We start from the raw sequence: 14,270 nt of genomic DNA, 5'->3' as shown, positions 1-14,270 counted from the left end.
GCCAGAGGCACAGCAATCTTAATCCACAAAAGAATAGTTTATGAACAAATTCAAGTTCTAAAAGACCCGCAATCTAGATTTCTTATCCTAACATGTAAGCTGGATCATACTGATCACACTTTAGTCTCTATCTACCTCCCTAACTCATACCAACCCAGACACCTCAAACGGATCCTACTTACAGTCGACCGGATAAAAATAGGCAGAGTCTTGCTGGCGGGGGACTTCAACATGACTTGGGACCCAACGTTAGACAGGAAAAAAATCACCCGTACAAAACACTCTACCCCCTCTGCTCAGCTTTCCCACAAGTTCAGACAAATTATTACCCATTTCTGCTACTATGATATATGGAGATCACTCCATCCTAGAGACAAAGACTACACTCACTTCTCACATCCTCATAAAACGTATTCCAGACTCGACTACGTCTTTTGCTCAGCAGAAACCCTTGACCAAGTCAAACACTCTAACATCTCCCTGTGTCCATGGTCTGACCATGACCTAGTTTCAGTGACTTTCCGCTCAATAGAACGGCATAATGCGAAGCCCTCCTGGCGCCTTCCACATGACATCCTACAGGATGCTGCATTCAAGGAAACTCTTAGAAAATATATCATATTTTACTACCAATCCAATGATAATAACCAGGTTAGAGATGACGTACTCTGGGGTGCGACTAAAGCCACCTTTAGAGGTCTTATACTCAAGAGACAAGCATACCTTAAAAAACGTTCTGGCCTTTCCCTCTCTAAATCTCATATTGAACTACGCCGACTAGAACTCCTTAACAGACACACACCCTCAGATAGTACCATAGCCCAAATTATAAAGGTCAAAAACCACATCAATCAGCTGGAACTAAAACGTACCCAAGCAAATTTATTTAAATTGAAACAGATTACCTACCACAAGAGTAACAAAGCAGACACACTACTAGCTAACAAGCTTAAAAACAGAGCGAACACTTCAAGAATCCACCAGATCCAATCTGGGATCCAGACTTACCGTAAACCTTCAGACATTGGTGCATGTTTCGAAAAAATTCTACTCAAACCTATACAATTTAGAAAAAAATGCAGGACACACACTAGCCCCTACCGACAATATTTGCTCCTTTCTTAGCAGCTTAAACCTCCCCTCATTGTCATCTGACGATCAAGAGACACTCTCATCCCCCTTTACTCTCAGCGAAATTAAAAATGTAATAACACACTTAAAGCCTTTCAAAACCCCGGGACCAGATGGCTACTCCGCAACTTTCTACAAAACATATACAAATGAACTAACCCCACTACTCCTAAGATTCTTTAACCACGCTAGAGAGCAGGGACGTTGTAGTAGGGAATTCCTGGAAGCCACGGTGATAACTATCCCTAAACCACAAAAAGATCCATCTCTTTGTTCCAATTACAGGCCAATTTCCCTAATTAATTTAGATGTAAAAATTTATGCCAAATTATTTGCTACTCGCATTTCCAAATTACTCCCGCAACTTATAAATCTAGACCAAGTAGGTTTCATTCCTCATCGCGAAGGGCCTGATAATACTAGGCGTCTGCTAAACATTTGTACTGAATCCACCAGACTTAATAGGCCATTCTCTGTAATCTCGTTAGATGCAGAGAAGGCTTTTGACCGCGTTCGATGGTCTTACCTATGGGAAGTCCTCAAAACCTTCGGCTTCCCAGACCAAATTATTAAGGAGATACATGCTCTTTACTCTACCACTTCGGCAGTTGTCAGAGGACTGGGCTTTGTCTCGCCCCCCTTTTCAATATCCAATGGCACCAGAAAGGGGTGTCCACTCTCACCTCTCCTTTTTGCCCTTGAGATCGAACCGCTAGCAGAGCAAATTAGACAAGATAAGAAAATAGATGGCGTTCGTCTGCATGGCACTATTCACAAAATAGCGTTCTTTGCTGATGACATAACAATATTCTCTTCAGACTCTCTATCTTCATTCCCGAGACTGAAGGAAATCTTAGAGTCCTTTGGTTACATGTCCCTTTACAAATTAAATTTAGATAAAACAGAAATTTTCACCTGGGGCTTCCCCCAGGATACAGCTGACACCCTTATAACTCAATATAAGATACACTGCACCAATAACTTCATCTCACACTTAGGGGTCAAGATATCGAACAATATCCCCCAGATGATCAAAGACAATTACTTACCTCTTCTAGCTGAACTGCGCACTCTAAAAGACAAATGGGATTATACCTACATATCATGGATAGGTAGACTAACGCCCCTCAAAATGTCATTCCTACCCAAAATTACTTATCTATTTAGGTGCCTTCCTTTCCGTATTCCGGGGTATCTTCTACATCAATTTCAGAGCGAGTTCACAAAATATATATGGCAGCATAAACCCCCTAGAGTGGCGCATAAAATTCTCCAAAGCCCCCTTAGTAGAGGAGGAATAGCCTCCCCTTCAATAACAAGGTATTATGAAGGAGCCATGCTCACCCATATTTCGCAATGGGGTGCGAAGGAATCTCCTAGTAAATGGAAAACCATAGAACAAGCTTCACTTCCGAGCCACATATATCTACCTGACTTGATTTGGATCCCTACCCATTTACGACGAACCACAGATATTAGCAACACCATAATACGAGAATGTCTCGCCATGTGGGATAAGCTGAGACACTACCCACATATCGCCCCGCACCCTTCACCTATCACTCCCATGACGGGTCTCCTTCGAGGCCTACCCGACTCTCACCCTCACGGCTGGACACGAGTAGGAATTCAGACAGTAGCTGATCTTTGGGTTAGTTCACCAACTCCGCGCTTCATTACACTCTCAGAAATAAAGGCTGACTTTACGTTACCCAGACATATGACATTTGAATACACAAGACTAAAGAGCTTTCTTCTCAGTTGGGGCTTTCAACCTGAACTACACCGGCCCCGAACACTCTGGGAAACGACCTGGCAACGAGGTAGTAAACTACATAGACCCCTTTCAATACACTACACCTTAATAGGAAACTCAGACTCTGAGAATAAACTCCCTCACTTACTCAAATGGGAGTCGTCCCTGAACGTGACCGTACCCCCACAGACATGGCAATACGTAATCTCCCTCACCAAAAAAGCACTACATTGTGTTACTCTATTTGAAACCTATTACAAACTCTTAACGCATTGGTACCTCACCCCTGCTAGACTTAACAAAATGTTTAACACGGCATCTCCTCTATGTTGGCGTAATTGTGGTAAAAAAGGAGATTCTCTACACATATGGTGGGACTGCCCCAGGTTGAGACCTTTATGGAACTCCTGCTTCCGTACATTAGCGAAACTAGGCATAGCACTTCCCGCAACTCCTTCCAATGCCCTTCTTCACATAGGTACTTTTAAACTACCTAAACACCAAGCATACCTGTCTATTTATTTGTTAACAGCTACTAAAGCGAATATAGCCAAGGCATGGAAATCCAAGACACCTCCAAAATGGTCATGCATCTTAAATTATATGGCATATATCTACAACATATAGAAACCTATCTTTTACTCCCTAAATAATTCGGACCTGTTTGAACTGGTATGGGCAGACTGGCAATCCTATTACACCACTTCTTGGTCCCCGAATACTAGGGCAAACACGAATTAGATGACCTTTGCCGTCTATCCTTTATTAAAGACTTTCTCTCTACCTCTAACGCTACTATCACCCTTCCTCCCCCTTCCCTCTCCTTCCCCACCCCAACTAACTCACCTTTTACGCTAAGAGCTATGTACAGTTCATCTTCCATTTCATGAATATACCCCAACCTGAAATGTTGAAACTGTTTCAATTTTCTGTTTGTATACGCTTTGGGAGCCTGTGTGCTCCACAAACATTCCTTATGTTATCTTTGTAACTGAGACTGTTGTATATCAATAAAAAATTAAAAAAAAAAAACAAAAAAAAAAACCTTCCTTATATATATATATATATATATATATATATAACGTTTTACATACTAAGCCATAATAGAAAGTAATATGAAAATTACCCTTTACTGCAAGCATGATGCCAGTCATTATTAAATCACTGCAATCAGGCTTACCTTAACTATATCAGGCACTGTCAGCATTTTCTAGTTCTTATCATCCTCTAGAAAAAAATATACTGAACATACCTCAGGGCAGTTAATTCTGCAGGCCGTTCTCCCAACTGAAGTTTCCCCATACTCTTCAGTTATGTGTGAGAACAGCAGTGGACCTTAGTTACAACCTGCTAAGATCATCAAAAACCTCAGGAAAATTCTTCTTCTAATTTCTGCCTGAGGTAAAAAAAACAGAATTTATGCTTACCTGATAAATTACTTTCTCTTACGGTGTATCCAGTCCACGGATTCATCCTTACTTGTGGGATATTCTCAATCCCTACAGGAAGTGGCAAAGAGAGCACACAGCAGAGCTGTCCATATAGCTCCCCTCAGGCTCCGCCCCCCCAGTCATTCGACCGACGGTTAGGAGAAAAAGGAGAAACCATAGGGTGCAGTGGTGAATGTAGTTTTACAAAAAATAAATTTGAACCTGACTTAATTGCCAGGGCGGGCCGTGGACTGTATACAACGTAAGAGAAAGTAATTTATCAGGTAAGCATAAATTCTGTTTTCTCTTACATGGTGTATCCAGTCCACGGATTCATCCTTACTTGTGGGATACCAATACCAAAGCTTTAGGACACGGAAGAAGGGAGGGAACAAGTCAGGTAACCTAAACGGAAGGCACCACTGCTTGCAAAACCTTTCTCCCAAAAATAGCCTCCGAAGAAGCAAAAGTATTGAATTTGTAAAATGTATGCAGTGAAGACCAAGTCGCTGCCTTACAAATCTGTTCAACAGAAGCCTCATTCTTGAAAGCCCATGTGGAAGCCAGAGGTCTAGTGGAATGAGCTGTAATTCGTTCAGGAGGCTGCTGTCCAGCAGTCTCATAAGCCAATCGGATGATGCTTTTCAGCCAGAAGGAAAGAGAGGTAGCAGTCGCTTTCTGACCTCTCCTCTTACCAGAATAGATAACAAACAAGGATGATGTTTGTCTGAAATCTTTAGTTGCATATAAATAGAATTTTAAAGCACGAACCACATCAAGATTGTGTAACAGTCGTTCCTTCTTAGAAACTGGATTAGGGCACAGAGAAGGAACAATGATTTCCTGGTTAATATTCTTATTAGAAACCACTTTTGGAAGAAAACCAGGTTTGGTACGCAAAACATTCTTATCTGCATGGAACACCAGATAGGGTGAATCACACTGCAAAGCAGACAATTCAGAAACTCTTCGAGGAGAAGAAATAGCTACCAAAAACAAAACTTTCCAAGATAATAACTTAATATCTATGGAATGCAAAGGTTCAAACGGAACCCCTTGAAGAACTGAAAGAACTAAATTTAGACTCCATGGAGGAGACACAGGTTTGTAGACAGGCTTGATTCTAACTAGGGCCTGTGCGCCTGAACGTCTGGTACGGCTGCCAGACGCTTGTGTAACAGGATAGACAGAGCAGATATCTGTCCCTTTAAGGAACTAGCTGACAAACCTTTCTCCAATACTTCTTGGAGAAAAGACAATATCCTTGGAATCCTAACCTTACTCCCCGAGTAACCCTTGGATTCACACCAACAAAGATATTTCCGCCCTATCTTATGGTAAATTTTCCTGGTGACAGGCTTTCTGGCCTGGATCAGAGTATCTATAACTGATTCAGAGAACCCACGCTTAGCTAGAATTAAGCGTTCAATCTCCAAGAAGTCAGTTGCAGAGAAACTAGATTTGGATGCTTGAATGGACCTTGAATTAGAAGATCCTGCCTCGATGGCAGTTTCCATGGTGAAGCCGATGACATGTCCACTAGGTCTGCATACCAAGTCCTGCGTGGCCACGCAGGCGCTATCAGAATTACCGAAGCCTTCTCCTGTTTGATTCTGGCTACTAGCCGGGGGAGAAGAGGAAACGGTGGAAAGACATAAGCTAGACTGAATGACCAAGGCGCTACTAAAGCATCTATCAATGCCGCCTTATGATCCCTGGACCTGGATCCGTAAAGGGGAAGTTTGGTGTTCTGACGGGATGCCATCAGATCCAACTCTGGAATGCCCCATAGCTGGGTCAGCTAAGCAAAAACCTCCGGGTGGAGTTCCCACTTCCCCGGATGGAAAGTCTGACGACTCAGAAAATCCGCCTCCCAGTTGTCTACCCCTGGGATGTGAATTGCAGACAGATGGCAGGAGTGATCCTCCGCCCATTTGATGATCTTGGTTACTTCCTTCATCGCTAGGGAACTCTTTGTTCCTCCCTGATGATTGATGTACGCTACAGTCGTGATGTTGTCCGACTAAAATCTGATGAATTTTGCCTCCGCTAGTTGAGGCCATTTCTGGAGTGTATTGAATATCGCTCTCCGTTCCAAAATGTTTATCGTGAGAAGAGATTCCTCCCGAGACCATAGACCCTGAGCTTTCAGGGAGTCCCAGACCGCACCCCAGCCTAACAGACTGGCATCGGTCGTGACAATGATCCACTCCGGTCTGCGGAAGCTCATTCCCTGAGACAGGTGATCCTGAGACAACCACCAGAGAAGAGAGTCTCTGGTTTTCTGGTCCATTTGTATTTGAGGAGACAAATCTGCATAATCCCCATTCCACTGTTTGAGCATGCACAGTTGCAGTGGTCTTAGATGAATTCGGGCAAAAGGGACAACGTCCATTGCCGCGACCATTAAACCGATTACCTCCATGCACTGAGCCACAGAAGGCTGAGGAATGGAATGAAGAACTCGGCAAGTATTCAAAAGTTTTGACTTCCTGACCTCTGTCAGAAAGATTTTCATTTCTACTGAGTCTATTAGTGTTCCCAGGAAGGGAACCCTTGTGAGCGGGGACAGAGAACTTTTTTCGACGTTCACCTTCCACCCGTGAGACCTTAGAAAGGCCAGAACAATGTCCGTATGAGCCTTGGCTCTGTGAAAAGACGACGCCTGTATTAAGATGTCGTCTAGGTAAGGCGCTACTGCAATGCCCCGCGGTCTTAGTACCGCTATAAGGGACCCTAGCACCTTTGTGAAAATTCTGGGAGCGGTGGCCAACCCGAAAGGAAGGGCCACGAACTGGTAATGCGTGTCCAGAAAGGCGAACCTTAGGAACTGATGATGATCTTTGTGGATAGGAATATGTAGGTATGCATCCTTTAGATCCAGGGTAGTCATATATTGACCTTCCTGGATCATCGGCAAGATTGTCCGAATGGTTTCCATTTTGAAAGATGGAACTCTGAGGAATTTGCTTAGAATTTTTAGATCCAGGATTGGCCTGAAAGTTCCTTCCTTTTTGGGAACTACAAACAGGTTTGAGTAAAAACCCAGTCCTTGTTCTGCAATTGGAACTGGGTGTATCACTCCCATCTTTAGAAGATCTTCTACACAGCGTAAGAACGCCTGTTTCTTTGTCTGGTCTGAAGACAAACAAGAAATGTGGAACCTTCCCCTTGGGGGAGAGTCCTTGAATTCTAGAAGATACCCCTGAGCAACAATTTCTAATGCCCAGGGATCTGGAACATCTCTTGCCCAAGCCTGAGCAAAGAGAGAAAGTCTGCCCCCTACTAGATCCGGTCCCGGATCGGGGGCTACCCCTTCATGCTGTCTTGGCAGCAGGCGCAGGCTTCTTGGCCTGTTTACCCTTATTCCAGCCCTGCAAGGGTTTCCAGGATGCTTTGGGCTGTGAAGCGTTACCCTCTTGCTTTGCGGCAGCAGAGGTTGAAGCAGGTCCGCTCCTGAAGTTGCGAAAGGAGCGAAAATTAGCCTTGTTTTTGGCCTTAAACGGTCTATCCTTCGGGAGGGCATGGCCCTTCCCCCAGTGATATCCGCGATAATTTCTTTCAACTCGGGACCAAAAACAGAATTTATGCTTACCTGATAAATTTCTTTCTCCTACGATGTGTCCGGTCCACGGCTTCATCCTTACTTGTGGGAATATTCTCTTCCCTAACAGGAAATGGCAAAGAGAGCACAGCAAAAGCTGCCCATATAGCCCCCCCCCCTGGCTCCGCCCCCCAGTCATTCGACCGACGGTTAGGAGAAAAAGGAGAAACCATAGGGTGCCGTGGTGACTGTAGTGTATAGAAAACAGAATTTATGTTTACCTGATAAATTACTTTCTCCAACGGTGTGTCCGGTCCACGGCGTCATCCTTACTTGTGGGATATTCTCTTCCCCAACAGGAAATGGCAAAGAGCCCAGCAAAGCTGGTCACATGATCCCTCCTAGGCTCCGCCTACCCCAGTCATTCGACCGACGTTAAGGAGGAATATTTGCATAGGAGAAACCATATGGTACCGTGGTGACTGTAGTTAAAGAAAATAAAATATCAGACCTGATTAAAAAAACCAGGGCGGGCCGTGGACCGGACACACCGTTGGAGAAAGTAATTTATCAGGTAAACATAAATTCTGTTTTCTCCAACATAGGTGTGTCCGGTCCACGGCGTCATCCTTACTTGTGGGAACCAATACCAAAGCTTTAGGACACGGATGAAGGGAGGGAGCAAATCAGGTCACCTAAATGGAAGGCACCACGGCTTGCAAAACCTTTCTCCCAAAAATAGCCTCAGAAGAAGCAAAAGTATCAAACTTGTAAAATTTGGTAAAAGTGTGCAGTGAAGACCAAGTCGCTGCCCTACATATCTGATCAACAGAAGCCTCGTTCTTGAAGGCCCATGTGGAAGCCACAGCCCTAGTGGAATGAGCTGTGATTCTTTCGGGAGGCTGCCGTCCGGCAGTCTCGTAAGCCAATCTAATGATGCTTTTAATCCAAAAAGAGAGAGAGGTAGAAGTTGCTTTTTGACCTCTCCTTTTACCGGAATAAACAACAAACAAGGAAGATGTTTGTCTAAAATCCTTTGTAGCATCTAAATAGAATTTTAGAGCGCGAACAACATCCAAATTGTGCAACAAACGTTCCTTCTTTGAAGCTGGTTTCAGACACAGAGAAGGTACGATAATCTCCTGGTTAATGTTTTTGTTAGAAACAACTTTCGGAAGAAAACCAGGTTTAGTACGCAAAACCACCTTATCTGCATGGAACACCAGATAAGGAGGAGAACACTGCAGAGCAGATAATTCTGAAACTCTTCTAGCAGAAGAAATTGCCACCAAAAACAAAACTTTCCAAGATAATAATTTAATATCAACGGAATGCAAGGGTTCAAACGGAACCCCCTGAAGAACTGAAAGAACTAAATTGAGACTCCAAGGAGGAGTCAAAGGTTTGTAAACAGGCTTGATTCTAACCAGAGCCTGAACAAAGGCTTGAACATCTGGCACAGCTGCCAGCTTTTTGTGAAGTAACACCGACAAGGCGGAAATCTGTCCCTTCAGGGAACTTGCAGATAATCCTTTTTCCAATCCTTCTTGAAGGAAGGATAGAATCCTAGGAATCTTAACCTTGTCCCAAGGGAATCCTTTAGATTCACACCAACAGATATATTTTTTCCAAATCTTGTGGTAAATCTTTCTAGTTACAGGCTTTCTGGCCTGAACAAGAGTATCGATAACAGAATCTGAGAATCCTCGCTTCGATAAAATCAAGCGTTCAATCTCCAAGCAGTCAGCTGGAGTGAAACCAGATTCGGATGTTCGAACGGACCCTGAACAAGAAGGTCTCGTCTCAAACGTAGCTTCCAAGGTGGAGCCGATGACATATTCACCAGATCTGCATACCAAGTCCTGCGTGGCCACGCAGGAGCTATCAAGATCACCGACGCCCTCTCCTGATTGATCCTGGCTACCAGCCTGGGGATGAGAGGAAACGGCGGGAACACATAAGCTAGTTTGAAGGTCCAAGGTGCTACTAGTGCATCCACTAGAGCCGCCTTGGGATCCCTGGATCTGGACCCGTAGCAAGGAACTTTGAAGTTCTGACGAGAGGCCATTAGATCCATGTCTGGAATGCCCCACAGCTGAGTGACTTGGGCAAAGATTTCCGGATGGAGTTCCCACTCCCCCGGATGCAATGTCTGACGACTCAGAAAATCCGCTTCCCAATTTTCCACTCCTGGGATGTGGATAGCAGACAGGTGGCAGGAGTGAGACTCCGCCCATAGAATGATTTTGGTCACTTCTTCCATCGCTAGGGAACTCCTTGTTCCCCCCTGATGGTTGATGTACGCAACAGTCGTCATGTTGTCTGATTGAAACCGTATGAACTTGGTCCTCGCTAGCTGAGGCCAAGCCTTGAGAGCATTGAATATCGCTCTCAGTTCCAGAATATTTATCGGTAGAAGAGATTCTTCCCGAGACCAAAGACCCTGAGCTTTCAGGGATCCCCAGACCGCGCCCCAGCCCATCAGACTGGCGTCGGTCGTGACAATGACCCACTCCGGTCTGCGGAATGTCATCCCTTGTGACAGGTTGTCCAGGGACAGCCACCAACGGAGTGAGTCTCTGGTCCTCTGATTTACTTGTATCTTCGGAGACAAGTCTGTATAGTCCCCATTCCACTGACTGAGCATGCATAGTTGTAATGGTCTTAGATGAATGCGTGCAAAAGGAACTATGTCCATTGCCGCTACCATCAACCCGATCACTTCCATGCACTGAGCTATGGAAGGAAGAGGAACGGAATGAAGTATCCGACAAGAGTCTAGAAGTTTTGTTTTTCTGGCCTCTGTTAGAAAAATCCTCATTTCTAAGGAGTCTATAATTGTTCCCAAGAAGGGAACCCTTGTTGACGGGGATAGAGAACTCTTTTCCACGTTCACTTTCCAGCCGTGAGATCTGAGAAAGGCCAGGACGATGTCCGTGTGAGCCTTTGCTTGAGGAAGGGACGACGCTTGAATCAGAATGTCGTCCAGGTAAGGTACTACTGCAATGCCCCTTGGTCTTAGCACCGCTAGAAGGGACCCTAGTACCTTTGTGAAAATCCTTGGAGCAGTGGCTAATCCGAAAGGAAGCGCCACGAACTGGTAATGTTTGTCCAGGAATGCGAACCTTAGGAACCGATGATGTTCCTTGTGGATAGGAATATGTAGATACGCATCCTTTAAATCCACCGTGGTCATGAATTGACCTTCCTGGATGGAAGGAAGAATAGTTCGAATGGTTTCCATCTTGAACGATGGAACCTTGAGAAACTTGTTTAAGATCTTGAGATCTAAGATTGGTCTGAACGTTCCCTCTTTTTTGGGAACTATGAACAGATTGGAGTAGAACCCCATCCCTTGTTCCCTTAATGGAACAGGATGAATCACTCCCATTTTTAACAGGTCTTCTACACAATGTAAGAACGCCTGTCTCTTTATGTGGTCTGAAGACAACTGAGACCTGTGGAACCTCCCCCTTGGGGGAAGTCCCTTGAATTCCAGAAGATAACCCTGGGAGACTATTTCTAGCGCCCAAGGATCCAGAACATCTCTTGCCCAAGCCTGAGCGAAGAGAGAGAGCCTGCCCCCCACCAGATCCGGTCCCGGATCGGGGGCCAATATTTCATGCTGTCTTGGTAGCAGTGGCAGGTTTCTTGGCCTGCTTTCCCTTGTTCCAGCCTTGCATTGGTCTCCAAGCTGGCTTGGCTTGAGAAGTATTACCCTCTTGCTTAGAGGACGTAGCACTTTGGGCTGGTCCGTTTTTACGAAAGGGACGAAAATTAGGTCTATTTTTTGCCTTGAAAGGCCGATCCTGAGGAAGGGCGTGGCCCTTACCCCCAGTGATATCAGAGATAATCTCTTTCAAGTCAGGGCCAAACAGCGTTTTCCCCTTGAAAGGAATGTTTAGTAGCTTGTTCTTGGAAGACGCATCAGCCGACCAAGATTTCAACCAAAGCGCTCTGCGCGCCACAATAGCAAACCCAGAATTCTTAGCCGCTAACCTAGCCAATTGCAAAGTGGCGTCTAGGGTGAAAGAATTAGCCAATTTGAGAGCATTGATTCTGTCCATAATCTCCTCATAAGGAGGAGAATCACTATCGAGCGCCTTTATCAGTTCATCAAACCAGAAACATGCGGCTGTAGTGACAGGGACAATGCATGAAATTGGTTGTAGAAGGTAACCCTGCTGAACAAACATCTTTTTAAGCAAACCTTCTAATTTTTTATCCATAGGATCTTTGAAAGCACAACTATCCTCTATGGGTATAGTGGTGCGTTTGTTTAAAGTAGAAACCGCTCCCTCGACCTTGGGGACTGTCTGCCATAAGTCCTTTCTGGGGTCGACCATAGGAAACAATTTTTTAAATATAGGGGGAGGGACGAAAGGAATACCGGGCCTTTCCCATTCTTTATTAACAATGTCCGCCACCCGCTTGGGTATAGGAAAAGCTTCTGGGAGCCCCGGCACCTCTAGGAACTTGTCCATTTTACATAGTTTCTCTGGGATGACCAACTTTTCACAATCATCCAGAGTGGATAATACCTCCTTAAGCAAAATGCGGAGATGTTCCAACTTAAATTTAAATGCAATCACATCAGGTTCAGCCTGTTGAGAAATGTTCCCTGAATCAGTAATTTCTCCCTCAGACAAAACCTCCCTGGCCCCCTCAGATTGGGTTAGGGGCCCTTCAGAGATATTAATATCAGCGTCGTCATGCTCTTCAGTAACTAAAACAGAGCAGCCACGCTTACGCTGACAAGGGTTCATTTTGGCTAAAATGTTTTTGACAGAATTATCCATTACAGCCGTTAATTGTTGCATAGTAAGGAGAATTGGCGCGCTAGATGTACTAGGGGCCTCCTGAGTGGGCAAGACTCGTGTAGACGAAGGAGGGAATGATGCAGTACCATGCTTACTCCCCTCACTTGAGGAATCATCTTGGGCATCATTGTCATTATCACATAAATCACATTTATTTAAATGAATAGGAATTCTGGCTTCCCCACATTCAGAACACAGTCTATCTGGTAGTTCAGACATGTTAAACAGGCATAAACTTGATAATAAAGTACAAAAAACGTTTTAAAATAAAACCGTTACTGTCACTTTAAATTGTAAACTGAACACACTTTATTACTGCAATTGCGAAAAAACATGAAGGAATTGTTCAAAATTCACCAAATTTTCACCACAGTGTCTTAAAGCCTTAAAAGTATTGCACACCAAATTTGGAAGCTTTAACCCTTAAAATAACGGAACCGGAGCCGTTTTAAAACTTTAACCCCTTTACAGTCCCTGGTATCTGCTTTGCTGAGACCCAACCAAACCCAAAGGGGAATACGATACCAAATGACGCCTTCAGAAAGTCTTTTCTAAGTATCAGAGCTCCTCTCACATGCGACTGCATGCCATGCCTCTCAAAAACAAGTGCGCCACACCGGCGCGAAAATGAGGCTCTGTTTATGCTTTGGGAAAGCCCCTAAGAAATAAGGTGTCTAATACAGTGCCTGCCGATATTATTATATCAAAATACCCAGATAAAATGATTCCTCAAGGCTAAATATGTGTTAATAACGAATCGATTTAGCCCAGAAAAGTCTACAGTCTTAATAAGCTCTTGTGAAGCCCTTATTTACAATCGTAATAAACATGGCTTACCGGATCCCATAGGGAAAATGACAGCTTCCAGCATTACATCGTCTTGTTAGAATGTGTCATACCTCAAGCAGCAAGAGACTGCACACTGTTCCCCCAACTGAAGTTAATTGCTCTCAACAGTCCTGTGTGGAACAGCCATGGATTTTAGTTACGGTTGCTAAAATCATTTTCCTCATACAAACAGAAATCTTCATCTCTTTTCTGTTTCTGAGTAAATAGTACATACCAGCACTATTTCAAAATAACAAACTCTTGATTGAATAATAAAAACTACAGTTAAACACTAAAAAACTCTAAGCCATCTCCGTGGAGATGTTGCCTGTACAACGGCAAAGAGAATGACTGGGGTAGGCGGAGCCTAGGAGGGATCATGTGACCAGCTTTGCTGGGCTCTTTGCCATTTCCTGTTGGGGAAGAGAATATCCCACAAGTAAGGATGACGCCGTGGACCGGACACACCTATGTTGGAGAAAGAAAAATTTTTAAACCTGACTAAAAGCCAGGGCGGGCCGTGGACCGGACACACCGTAGGAGAAAGTAATTTATCAGGTAAGCATAAATTCTGTTTTCTCCTACATTGGTGTGTCCGGTCCACGGCTTCATCCTTACTTGTGGGAACCAATACCAAAGCTTTAGGACACGGATGAAGGGAGGGAACAAGTCAGGTTACCTAAACGGAAGGCACCATGGCTTGCAAAACCTTTCTCCCAAAAATAGCCTCCGAATAAGCATAAATATCGAATTTGTAAAAT

The 14,270-nt window shown here is 44.3% G+C and overlaps 1 protein-coding gene across 1 annotated transcript in view; it reads right to left on the bottom strand.

Moving 5' to 3' along the window:
- NME7 (NME/NM23 family member 7) overlaps window positions 1-14,270 on the bottom strand; it is a 682,167-nt gene that overhangs the window by 430,333 nt on the left and 237,564 nt on the right. The gene's annotated exons all lie outside the window — the stretch shown is intronic.

This window comes from Bombina bombina, chromosome 3 (assembly GCF_027579735.1).
Source record: "Bombina bombina isolate aBomBom1 chromosome 3, aBomBom1.pri, whole genome shotgun sequence".
Lineage (NCBI taxonomy): Eukaryota > Metazoa > Chordata > Amphibia > Anura > Bombinatoridae > Bombina > Bombina bombina.
The sequence above is the reverse complement of the archived record's forward strand: the minus strand, read 5'-3'. Positions and strand labels throughout refer to the sequence as shown.